The following is a 12,149-nucleotide window of genomic DNA, read 5'->3' on the forward strand; positions in this document are numbered from 1 at the left end:
TGTCTTCCGAACCAATTATCTCTTTGCACACCTGTAGTTATAATTACTTTACCTCACAGCCTGGCTTCTGTACAACCTTGCAGTCTGGAACAGGGTCCTGTCAGTCTACTAACCTGTTAGCAAAGAAAATAGGAATTTGGTCGACCTTGTGCTCTGGCACATTGTAAAGAAATTGATGTGATCCAGTTAAACATACCCTTTGGTGGTAAATCTGTGTGTTTATTTAGCAGAAATAGACTTACCGGTGGTACACATTATTTGTGTGCCTTTAAAAGATATGTAGTAAATTGCTTTTGTCTGACTGGAGAGTACAGGGTAGTGTGATTTCTTTGCCGCATTGCAGTTGGCACATATGGACATTTATTAACCGCGTCTTCGTTTTTTCATTTATTTTTAATTTATGTAATGTGCTTCAGTTCAAAGAACCTTTTATATACATTATTAATATAAATATATAGCACCCATGCATTTCGTATGTAAATTCATATTACAATCGTCACAACTAATACATTATATATAATCATTTCATAACATTCCCTAATTTTCCCTAAAATAGTTTAAATTACATCAATCCATTAAATATTATATCTAAACGATTTGTCAATTTCATTTAAAAGTACAGTTGCACAAAAAATTGTCTACTATGAAAATACATTTAAAGTACCTTTCTCTGTTTGGTCTATCTCTGTGGTGACCTCTAGAGTAATCCATGTCCGCCTTTAGCCTCATTCACGATTCCAGCAATTAATTTATATCTTGCCACATCTTAAATAAAGCTATATTACGGTGGCTGTGGTTAGCCGTAAGGCAGTTTCACCAGAATGAGTAGGATTTTATCTCATCTCGGTCATTAAATCTTCTAAATATACCATACAGACATGGCCATGCATTTTACAGCTTCATAATAAGTCTATTCAATTACAAAATGTGCTTATTTTTAAATATCCGGCACCCTCTGTCCTCTATTGGAATATTAAGTCTCGGACCACTTACCCCTAAAGTGGGTAACTGGTTGAAGCACATCATAGTTGAAATGTCACCATGCTTACCACTGTGAGTCTATGAAGCGCCCTTTCTGATTCTGTCACATACGTGTGCCTATGCCCTCGTCATACCACCCTGATCACAGCTATTTGCGCTAAAAGCAGCAGGTGCAGTGGTCCCAGTGGACCCCAGACAATAGACTATGACTGTAAATGCTCCCCCCACACCCTCACCAATGCCTGATCCTGAGTAGGGAAGACATGGTAAGTTTTACTTAGTCAATGGATATTGTTGAACACTTCATTGGATGTGCATCTGAAGTGGGATTTCAGAGGGGTGCATTTATTTGTTTATTGTCAATTTGCAATGCACCAACTGAGAAACAGCTTGCTTTGTGGCACCCCAAGCTGAAGGGGAGGAAAATAAATGTGCAGTACTTTGTGGTACGCCTGTTACACATTCGTCCTGCTCCCCACAATACTAGTGCTCATCCAGCTCACTCACACCGTCTCAGGCATTCCAGGCACTCAGCACTCAAACACAATACACAAAGTCGAAGTTGGGTGTAAAAACTCTGTAATGCTAACACGCCAGGCTCTGGAGGGCTGCATTCGGCTCTGCCCCTCCCAGGCCTCGCTCATACTTGTGTACAAGGCAAAAGCTACATATTTATTCTCCTCCCATTAACAGTACGTATTCATAACAACAGGTCATTTTGCTGAAGAGGGGGAATAAGTAGATTTCGTAACTTCAGATTGTCTTTGCAAGGCAGGCTCTTAGCAACCTTGGGACTTGAGCCAGCATCTTCCTCACTGTGTACATTCTCGAGGGAGGGCTACTGATGCCCATCTGTGAGGCCTACGGCATTCCACAGCTTGGCTGGCTGTGCTCTGCGACATCTGCTTTCATGGCTGTTAGATGTTAGGCCAGTCCTTTTGTAAGGCCAGGCCATTCGTATCCGATGCATCTCAAAGAAACCAAAAAGAGAGTGCAGAATCAGAAATGTACCAGGTAACCTTTGCCCCCTTTTTTTTTACCTCTTGTCATTTTATCTATGAATTGTTAACCAAAACCCTTGCGCTACTTCTACATAAGCACATTGCAATAAAACTATTCTTACTCAATAAGGAAGCAAGAACATAAAAAAAAACATTATCAAACTAAGACAGCTTATTTATGTCTTTACTCATTTTAAACCATTGACTGTACTGTATTGCATAAATACCCCCACCTAGTAGCATCAGCCATAATCTATGGTGCATCTAAAACCTCCAATACAGGCATTACTACATGTCCTGCCCTTTCTAGCTCTGAGAATCCCTATCACTCTCACATTCAGCAACACCCCATTCATGCATCTGTCATGTTTGTTTGAACTGTCAATCTCTTTGTTACTTTCCAGTATATAGTAACCCTCCAGTACCTTCCAGTCACAAGGTACACCCGCAGTCAGAGTCAGCAGCAACTTTGCCAGTGCTTGTCGTATTTTTCCCGAGTAGCATCTTGCATGGTGAATACCTGGTTGCTGACCACTCTCTCAGCAGTCCATGGATAAGAAATGACAGCCAGTCTTCCCACTGTGTGTCTTTCACATCCATCTGTTTGAACGGCTCCTTCTTTGGCACCTCTTTCTGTTTTCTCTTCCAATGAGCCACACAAATGTCCATGTGCTCCTGCCAGCCTTCTTTTGCCATGGGCCACCTGGTCATCTCTGTCGGGCACTGAAATGCATTGTCTTGTCCTTTCTCTGCATTGATATGTTGCATCATTTCTTCATACTCCCCTTTCCAAATGGCCACGAGGCGCTCACATTTCCTTTGATCCTCCTCCTTGCTCTTCTGTAGAATAATCTCCACCTCTTCAAGCTGTGGGCCCTCCATCACATGACATTCCTTATCTTCTATGAATGCCATTAGCTGTGGCTGTGGGTCATTGTCAGGTGCCACGGGGCACTCTCGCTCAGATGCATTTATCTTCTTTCCTCCTAGATCCAACAACACTGATTGTAATTCACCATACTGTGCTCTTTCCCCTCCAAACACTATTAAGTCACTCTGACACTGACCACCAACTTCATATGTGGGCCTGTCAATGTCCTTCTCTGGTGCATATGCCCTGAAAGTGACCTGTTGTGATCTGACATTTTCTGACATGTATTCGCTTGACACTACACCTTCCATTGGCATCTTGTTTACTTCTTCGTCTAAGGTGCACACTGCACAGTCACCCGTCCTTGTGAAATCCAGTTTATTTATTGCTGCTTTGTCCGGACATGCCTCCCTCCACTCTGTCAGAACCCTGTTTGCCAAATCAGTCATTGCATCTCTTTTTCAAAAATGTCCTCCCTCCCCTCTGTTGCACACAGTTGCCTCCTCCGGTACCCATCCAGCCTGTGTCTTCCCCCACTTCCTCTTCCTCCCCTTTCTCTAAAATACATAGAGCCACCCCCACAGCTTTGTGCATCATCCACCCCAACCCCCACAGGCACTGGTGCTGGCACCTCACATTCCTGCCCCTCCCTGTGTCCTCCCTCCTCCCACTCCTTCACTGATACTGCTTTTTTCATTCTCAGCCATGCGTCATCAGCTGCATTCAGAATGTATGCCCACCCCCTGGGCGGATCTTAACCTTTCCTCCACATCCACATTCCCTTCCACCACCCTCCTTATGTCGTCTGGAAGCAGTCGCCATATTGTGCCCCTTATGAAAATGTGTGTAAGCACTACTGCAAAATCTGAGGGTCTCTGCTCCCTCTCTACCTTCATCTCCTTTGTGACATCTCTGTGTTTTGCTTGTGATTCAGCACTATCTCCCTTGTCCCTTCCCTGCAGAACAATTTGAGACTGCTGTTCTTGGGCAGCCCTACCCCCTTATTCCTTTGTACCGACTGGGGTACCACATCCCAATTGTCCACCATGTTCATCAGCCTCTCCAGCACAGCCCTTGCCCCTGACTTATATGACAGATCTCCCCAACTCTTGCCTTGTCAGACCAGCATCTGCCATATTGCCACTGAAACTGTATTCTGTAATCTGTATTCGGTATTCTGTAATCGTTTTTTATTCCCCTTTAACTCAAGCTTCAGACCTCACACTCCCACTCTGTGCCCATTACAGCATTGACCCTACACCACCTCTGCAAGACAGGTGATCTGACTGTATCAAAGGTGCCTAAGAATGCTAACACACACACCAGGCTCTGGAGTCTTGCATTTGACTCTGCCCCTCCCAGGCCTGACTCATATCTATGTACAAGGCAAAAGCTACATATTTATTCTCCTCCCCTTAACAGTATGTATTCATAACAACAGGTCATTTTGCTGAATAGGGGGAATAAGTACATTTCGTAACTTCAGATTGTCTTTGCAAGGCCACTCTTAGCAACGGTGGCACTTGACCCAGCAGCTTCCTCACTGTGTACATTCTCGAGGGAGGGCTACTGATGCCCATCTGCGAGTCCTACGGCATTCCACAGCTCGGCTGGCTGTGCTCTGCAACATATGCTTACATGGCTGTTAGATGTTAGGCCAGTCCTTTCATAAGGCCAGTCCATTCGTATCCGATGCATCTCAAAGGAACCAAAAAGAGAGTGTAGAATCAGAAATGTACCAGGTAACAATGCCTATCCAGTAAGTACTGGTGGTAGAAACAAGAGAAAATAGTAACATTCAAACATTTCAATATTCGGAGTTTGGTTTTCAACATGAGACTACAAGACACAACCAATAAATGTATGAAAGTGCCCTGTTCTGGAGTTACAGGTTTGGTCACGTGGTTGCCAGTGTAGAAGGCGCATAAATGAAAAGTGGGGGGTTCAGGTGGAAGTGTTGCTTGAGGCTGGAGCAGCTGAACCTGAGGAGTATCTGGATAAGGAGCATTGACTGATGCAGCAGATCCTGGTGGTCAGCTGGAAATGAAAGACAACCCGCATCAAGCTTGTTTGGGACAGATTGATGGAAAAGCCAGGATTTCAATTTTTTTCTGAATTGAAGGTGATATTCCACACTATGTGGAGATGAGAGTGTGAGGGGCAGGTTGTTTCGGAGGGATGCACAGTTGTGATCCAGAATTCTACTTCCAGGTTCTCTTCTTTTTGTAAGACATACGAGTGATTTTCATTACATTGGCTGATCTCTTAGGTTCCTTTTCGGAGAGTATTTTTGAGACGTTATGAAACGACATCTGTCAATTTTTTACTGAAATTTCTCGGTGGTTTAGCTACTTAATATGTTCATGTTAAAGGGTATTTGTACCATGCACTATCATGACCGGAGTGGTCCCCTGGCACTCTGGTGGATCTGAAAAAGCGGGTGTGAAGGGTGTGGGTGTGGTGGGGTTAGTAGGGTATCTCGGGAATAGTTAGAGTGAGAGTTGTGATGTCCTGTTGGCAGCTTCAGTTCGGTTTTCAGTGTTCACTGAGCTTAGGTGCAATTTTCAGGTTGGTGCAATTCCCACATGCTGTTGTGTATGGTTATGTGTTGTTTGTCTGTTGTTGCAGTGTGGTGAAGTGTGTGCGGGTTGCTGTGCACAGATGCGGTTGTGTGTGTTTGCATTGGACAAGTGTATGCGAAAAATTGAAATTATAGATTTGGGTAAGTGCGTTTTTTCTTACATTCTTGCCTTGGACTTCTGTTCTTATCATCTCTGACTGTCCTGTGTGTTGGAAATTACTTAGCAGGGTGTTGGCTTTCCTCTGTGGATTTGCAGCATTATGTGGGCATGAGCAGTTGAGTGGGCCACACCCTACCCTCGGGCTAGGGCTGGTTCAGTGATGGGTTTTGGGTCCCTCCCTGGGTATCTTGTGGGGGTTCCTTACCTATCAGGTTTGTGTGCGCTAGTGCCCCTTGATTGCCTGTATTGGTCAGTGTCCCCATCTGTTTCCTAGCGGGTCTTTGTTTTCTTAATCGTTTCTTTCAGATTCTGATGTGAAGAGCCACGTTTTAAGTAGTTTTCTGAATTTCAGGTGGTATATTGTATTGCGTATGTTTTTTTTGGAGGCAATGCCATGTTTTTACTGCCAGGTGAGAGAAAGACTGAGATGCCTGGATTTGTTATCATTAGAGAATCAGTACTCTTGTTACAGAACCATTACCAATCAGTACCCATTGTTAGAGAACCATTATTTAGTATTATCCCTTTAGGAATTATTGCATCCTGTTTAGTTCTGATTAGTACATGAAGAGGTAGACACTATCCATTATTAGACTGCCACTTTGCATGCATTAGCCATTTGCAATAGAATGACACTTGCACTGTCGTATTTGAAGTGCCATGCAGTGCTTTACAGACACAGTATATTTGCATCATGACATGTATAGATGATGTTATGTATTATGCATCTATGTAGTGCTTAGGCTAAGAGAGAAACGTATTGTTTGCACTAGAGAGAACAAATGAGGCCTGGAATGACACACTGTCATATTTTGAAATGCCACGTAGAGCCATTTAGAATGACACATTGTTATGCTTTGTTGTTATGCTTTGTAGAGACTGACATGTACATGTATGTATGTAGAGTGTGCACTTAGAATGAGTTTGCATTATGTAGCGCTTGGATTTGCGAGAGTAAGCACTAGATAGAATGAGGCCTATGGATCCTAAAGCCATTTCTGATGGAGACAGAGAAGTTGTTTGTGCCGCAGTGTGCGAAGATTGTTTTGAGTTAACAGTGTACAAGTATTCGTAAACATTGGCAGGCAGACAAATAACACAAACCCTTGTCCGAGTGGGGAGGTGAAGGAAGCTAATCAGCATGGCTTGGTGTTCGCAGAGACAAAGGTGGGAGGGAGCGTGACATGGGGAGATGGGAGAGAAGCCTTTTTCAGGCAAGGAGATGCTTTGAACACGGGCACAGAGAGAGGCAGAGAGAGCCAACAGTGGAGTGAATGGAGAAATGGAGGAATTAGATGGTGTTTTGCACCACATACAGAAAGCCAAGGCAGAGATATGATGTCCTATGTCAGATTGACACAGCACACGTAGTGACCAGATCATGAAAGAACATAACACAGTCTTTCAGGCACGTACATATTTATAGAACGCTGACAGACAGAAAGAGACATTCTTAGCTTAGAGAATGTAAGTAACCATGGGGGATGAGTGCGTCATTGGAAAGTATAACCAGAAGAGGAGAGAGAGTCTTGAGGTAGTTGCTGTGGGAGAACCCAGGTAGTCTAGTTGTTGTTGGAGATGGTGCTGGTTGGAGTTCGAGATGCGATGAGGGAGAGGTGTCTTTGTGCAGCAGAATCTGATGAGGCCTTGATGAGATCGATCGATATGGCAGAGAGAGAGCGTGGCCTGCCACTTACTGGCTGATTGCAGAGTTGTGCACAGAGCAGAGAGAGCAGAGAGACTAGACAAAGACAGAGCTGGAAAGGAGAGACATGCAAATGGGAAGTATGGTTTAGGGCCTAGACTAAACTGATTGATTAGAACAAACACTCACACAAAGAGCTTTGGTTTAAATCAGACAGGGATTGTTTTAAGAGAGTGAGTGTAAAGTATGGTGTGGATTCGTGTGGATTGATCCTGCATGAAGGAGAGACGCTTGCATTAGACTGCATTAGAATCACAGACTTGAATCACAGGCTTGCATTAGAAGCCTGTAAGGCTCATAGTTATTCAATGCATGGTAGATTTGCACCAGAAGTATGAAAGGTGCAAATTCGATATTGGCTAGAGTTTTAGCATTGTCTGCATTATTCTTTGCTGTGCATAAATAAATGTATTCCATTGTTATAATTGAATCGATTCATGTGTTTTCTTTGTGTCTTGTGTTTTGAGTCCTTAGAAGTAAGATAGGTGTATGTTATTAGGCGTAAGATAGGAGTAACACAGTGCACAAAGGCCTCTTGATACAAATGCAAGGGGGTATAGTGATCCACACCCCCCTAGGAGATTGTCTAAAATTGTCTAAGAAGGTGCATGGTTGCCCGTGGAGGGGGGCAAGACGATGGTAGGGATTTGGTTTTACAAACTAACAAATGGAGGGGACACCCAGATCTTTACTAATGCTGACTGATAACATGGCTTGCAGCTGGCTTGTTGGTACACTTATCAGTTTTGCAGCAGTCGAAGTTTGAACATCTTATGTAACTGTGTTTTGTTTTTCTGTTAGTTCGTCGTGGGAATAGATTTTTTTACGTTTCATGGTTTGTCTGTGTTGGGGATGTTATGAAATGATTTAGCACATGCATTGGCCACAATTTTGTTCATCGTAGGAAGGGGAACGTAATTGGCAGACTGACCTTTGAAATCCGGAATTGAATTTGCCATTGACCCAGAGCAGTATTTTATGACTGGCAATGTTTTAGGAATAAATGTACATTGAATAAATGTACATTGATTTCGCCGAGCGAGAGAAACGTTTTCTTTTCTTGAAGACGCTTGTGGTACTTTGTTTGGAAATCTGCGGAGATTGACACTTTTTGGTGAAATCTGAACTTTGTTTTGGTTTCCATTTGCTTGAAAATGTGTGTACACATTTTTGGCAAGATTACCATAGATTAGAACCTGCTTGTTTAGGAGGAGTCTTGGAACTTGTTTTTTTTGTAACTCACTGAAGTGTCGTGAGATTGGTTGAAGAGAAATCCCGAGGGTGAATAATTGAAACTGCAGAATGAGCGCATTTCTTAGTGACCTGAAGGCAATACGAAATCGGCTCAGAAATATGCTTGAGGCCTGGGATGTATCACAGGGACCAACTGTATTGAAAGTGAATAGTGACATAGCTATGACAGAGAGGAGACCATATATTGGTGATTTGGATGCAGTAATATGTCGTCTCAGACATGTGATTAGTAATTGGGAAAATGTCCCAGCAGAATCAGACCCATTGAAATCTATTTCATCAACAGTGATGGGCGGGAACATAGTTCCTAGAGAAATTAATATTGTTCATGGGGAGAAAGAGTTACCTCAGAATAATGCGAGAGATAGTGCAGATTTGACAGACATGTGCAGTGTGCCTAGAGAATTGGCTAGAGAAATGCATAGAGGGTGTGCCTATGAAGATTTGAGGCATTGTGAAACTGTATTATTGGAGACACCTTTGCATAAAAAAAGTTAAGTTCATGAAGGTAGTTATGTGAAGATCTTTGATTTGAATAGAATTGACATTTATAATGACAGTTTTTGCAGCAGTGATGACACCGATATTTTGCATACGTTTTCGAGTGAAAGAAAACTATTGTCTAATGACATAGATAAGTTGATGGCATTGAAGCAGAACGTGAATCGCGCTGTTCGTGCTAAAATTGGATGTTTTGAGAATTTGCATGCCTGGAATTTTTGTAGTTTAAATGAGTGCATGGAAAGAAAGTTTGTTGACATTAGAGATTGTGCGGGACTGGCAGACTTTTTATTTGAAGCAGGAGTTAGCAGTGCATTGCAGGAATATTGTTTGAATGTGAATCGCATTGTATATGAGAGAGGCTGTTTGAATGAAACCGATTTGATTTTTCAACATGGAGTTTTTCAGCTTTGTGAAAACTTAATTATGATAAAATGGGAGAGTGTTGTGGCTAGAACACATGGAAGTGACACATTTTTGAATGTGCAGCATTTGAATGTGAAATGTTTGGAGTATGTGAAACTGGCTGTTTTGTTTTGTTTTGAAAAGGACAGAGATGGAGGCAGGAGTCATGCATTAAGCATGCATGCATTGAGCAGCATGGAGAGAGAGGCATAGTTAGATGCACCAACACATTGATAGAACTGACTGAGACACTGAGGGGAGATAGCATTGATGTCTTTTGAGAGACATGGGAAAGTGTAGAACTAGATGTGCACTGCAACGCACAATGAGAAATGCTGTTTTATTTTTGGCTTTGATTAAACGTGAATCTGATTGAAGACTGATGCTTGCACTTTTGTTTTCTTTGCATGCCATCTGGAGAAACACCTTGACCAGACCGAGATCACATTGATGACTGACCAGATTGCATCGCTGCATGAATTGACCAGACCATGATTGGCAGCAGCATGTCCAGATGACCAGACCAGATTGACCAGACCTTGATGACCGTCTGTTCGAGATCCATGATGGCTGACACTTTGTGACTTTGCATCATGGCTGTTTGTTTGCAGCAATGATGAGACATTGGCATCTGCCTTTTGCTACACTTTGCAGCAGCACTTCTGGGGAATGCTGACCGACCGATTTGAGGCCTTTGGGGTGTGGCCTTGTCTAATGGCTGTGCTCTGAGAATGTACCCAGAAAATGTGCTTGCGAAACAGACTTCGTGGCATGACATCTATTGCCATGGAAAGTGAAGATCGTGACTGACTGTGCAGAGAGAATACACCTTGCAGCTTTCTGTGCTGAGAGAGAGAGAGAGAGAGAGAGAGAGAGAGAGAGAGAGAGAAAGAGCAGTGAAAGATTGTTCAGCAGCAGAGAAGAAGAGAAGAAATTCAAATTGCTTTGTGAGCAGCTTTTGTAATATGCAGCGAGAATAGAATCCATTTGGAATGCCTTACTTTGTGAACCAGCACCAGACAAGTTTGGGCCTGAGAAGAAAGAGAGAAATGTGGGAATGAGCAGGAAGACATGCTCTGAAAGCATTTGAATTCCTGATCCACATTTGAAAAGCAGTGAAGCTTTGTCTCTTGAGTGCTTTGAAATTTGCACTTGCATTCAACGCTGGCTGGTCCCTCATTTGAAGAGCATGGGACTGGCATGGCAGGAACTGGCATGGCATGAGCTGGAATACTGGCAACAGCATGACCTGGCGAGGAAGAAGAGAATTTGAAGCTGGAGTTTGGGCCTATGGAGAAGGGCCACTGTGCCAGAGGAGAGTGACCATCTGCATCCTCCATGTCTTGCAAACACTCTGAATGAGTGCACCTGTGCTTGTTCGCACCCGCCTTTGTTCCCCAAATTTGAATGAAATGGGTATGAAGGCCTAGGGAAAAGGAGCGTATGATCTGCATCAAATTGACAGTTTCTGACACGCGGTTTTCCCGGTGCTACCTTTGAAAAGTGAAGGGCATGTGTGATTACTTCTTGGGGACAAATGAGGCGCATATGGTACCGACACTTGATGCTGCTCCTGCCTTTTTGGAGCTCTGCACAAAATCTCATTTCGCTTGCTGCCATTTATTAAGCAGGCCAGCCTGAATTGGCTTGTACACTTTTCTGCTACCTGAACTTTGAAAACCTTTACTGAACACTTATATGCTCATAGTGAACGCATCATCCGATTTGTGAACACTTGCTTCGTTGACACTGCATCTTTGTTGACATTCCTTGGCTGAACCTTTTGCATTAGAACTAGATTTGCTGACCTGGAACTGTGCACATATGTGAGGACACACATACCTCATGAGTGAGAACCTGGAAATACCTTGGACTGGAATATAACTGAATTGGCCTATATGACCAATACATTGGATGTATACACTGATATGTATGCATTGATCTGTAATGAAATGCTTGACCTGTTTGGCTACTGAGCTTTGACACCTGATAAAGTGATTGTCAGATTTTGTCCTTGACACATTGAACTGGAAACACCTGTATCAATAGTACACATGCATTGATTCTATGCATTGCATTTTCGTTTTCTGCTTGTAAAGATGCTTTCACACTTTTGGCTTGACTTTTGACCTTTGACCTTTGGCTATGCTATTCTGAATTCTGACACATTTGCAGCTATGCATTTGCATATTTTAGCTTGCAACTGATAGAGTGAAATGCTTGCATTTTTAAAAAGGGTTTTTATGCATCATGAAATAAGCTTTTTCCCTTTTCTGCAATTTTGCTTGGTATTAGCATACCACATGGCTATGTTATGTTATGACATATAGTTAGGTATGATTATCTAACGATAAGAGGAGAGATTGTGGAATCTGACAAAATGAGATGATTGGATTTGCTATCATTAGAGAATCAGTACTCTTTGTTACAGAACCATTACTCATCAGTACCCATTGTTAGAGAACCATTATTTAGTATTATCCCTTAGGAATTATTGCTAGGAATTATTGCATCCTGTTTAGTTCTGATTAGTACATGAAAAAGTAGACACTATCCATTATTAGACTGCCACTTTGTATGCATTAGCCATTTGCAATAGAATGACACTTGCACTGTCGTATTTGAAGTGCCATGTAGTGCTTTAGAGACACAGTATATTTGCATCATGACATGTAGAGATGATGTTATGT

The sequence above is a fragment of the Ambystoma mexicanum genome, chromosome 5p (assembly GCF_040938575.1).
Source record: "Ambystoma mexicanum isolate Mex_15411 chromosome 5p, UKY_AmexF1_1, whole genome shotgun sequence".
Classification (NCBI taxonomy): Eukaryota; Metazoa; Chordata; class Amphibia; order Caudata; family Ambystomatidae; genus Ambystoma; species Ambystoma mexicanum.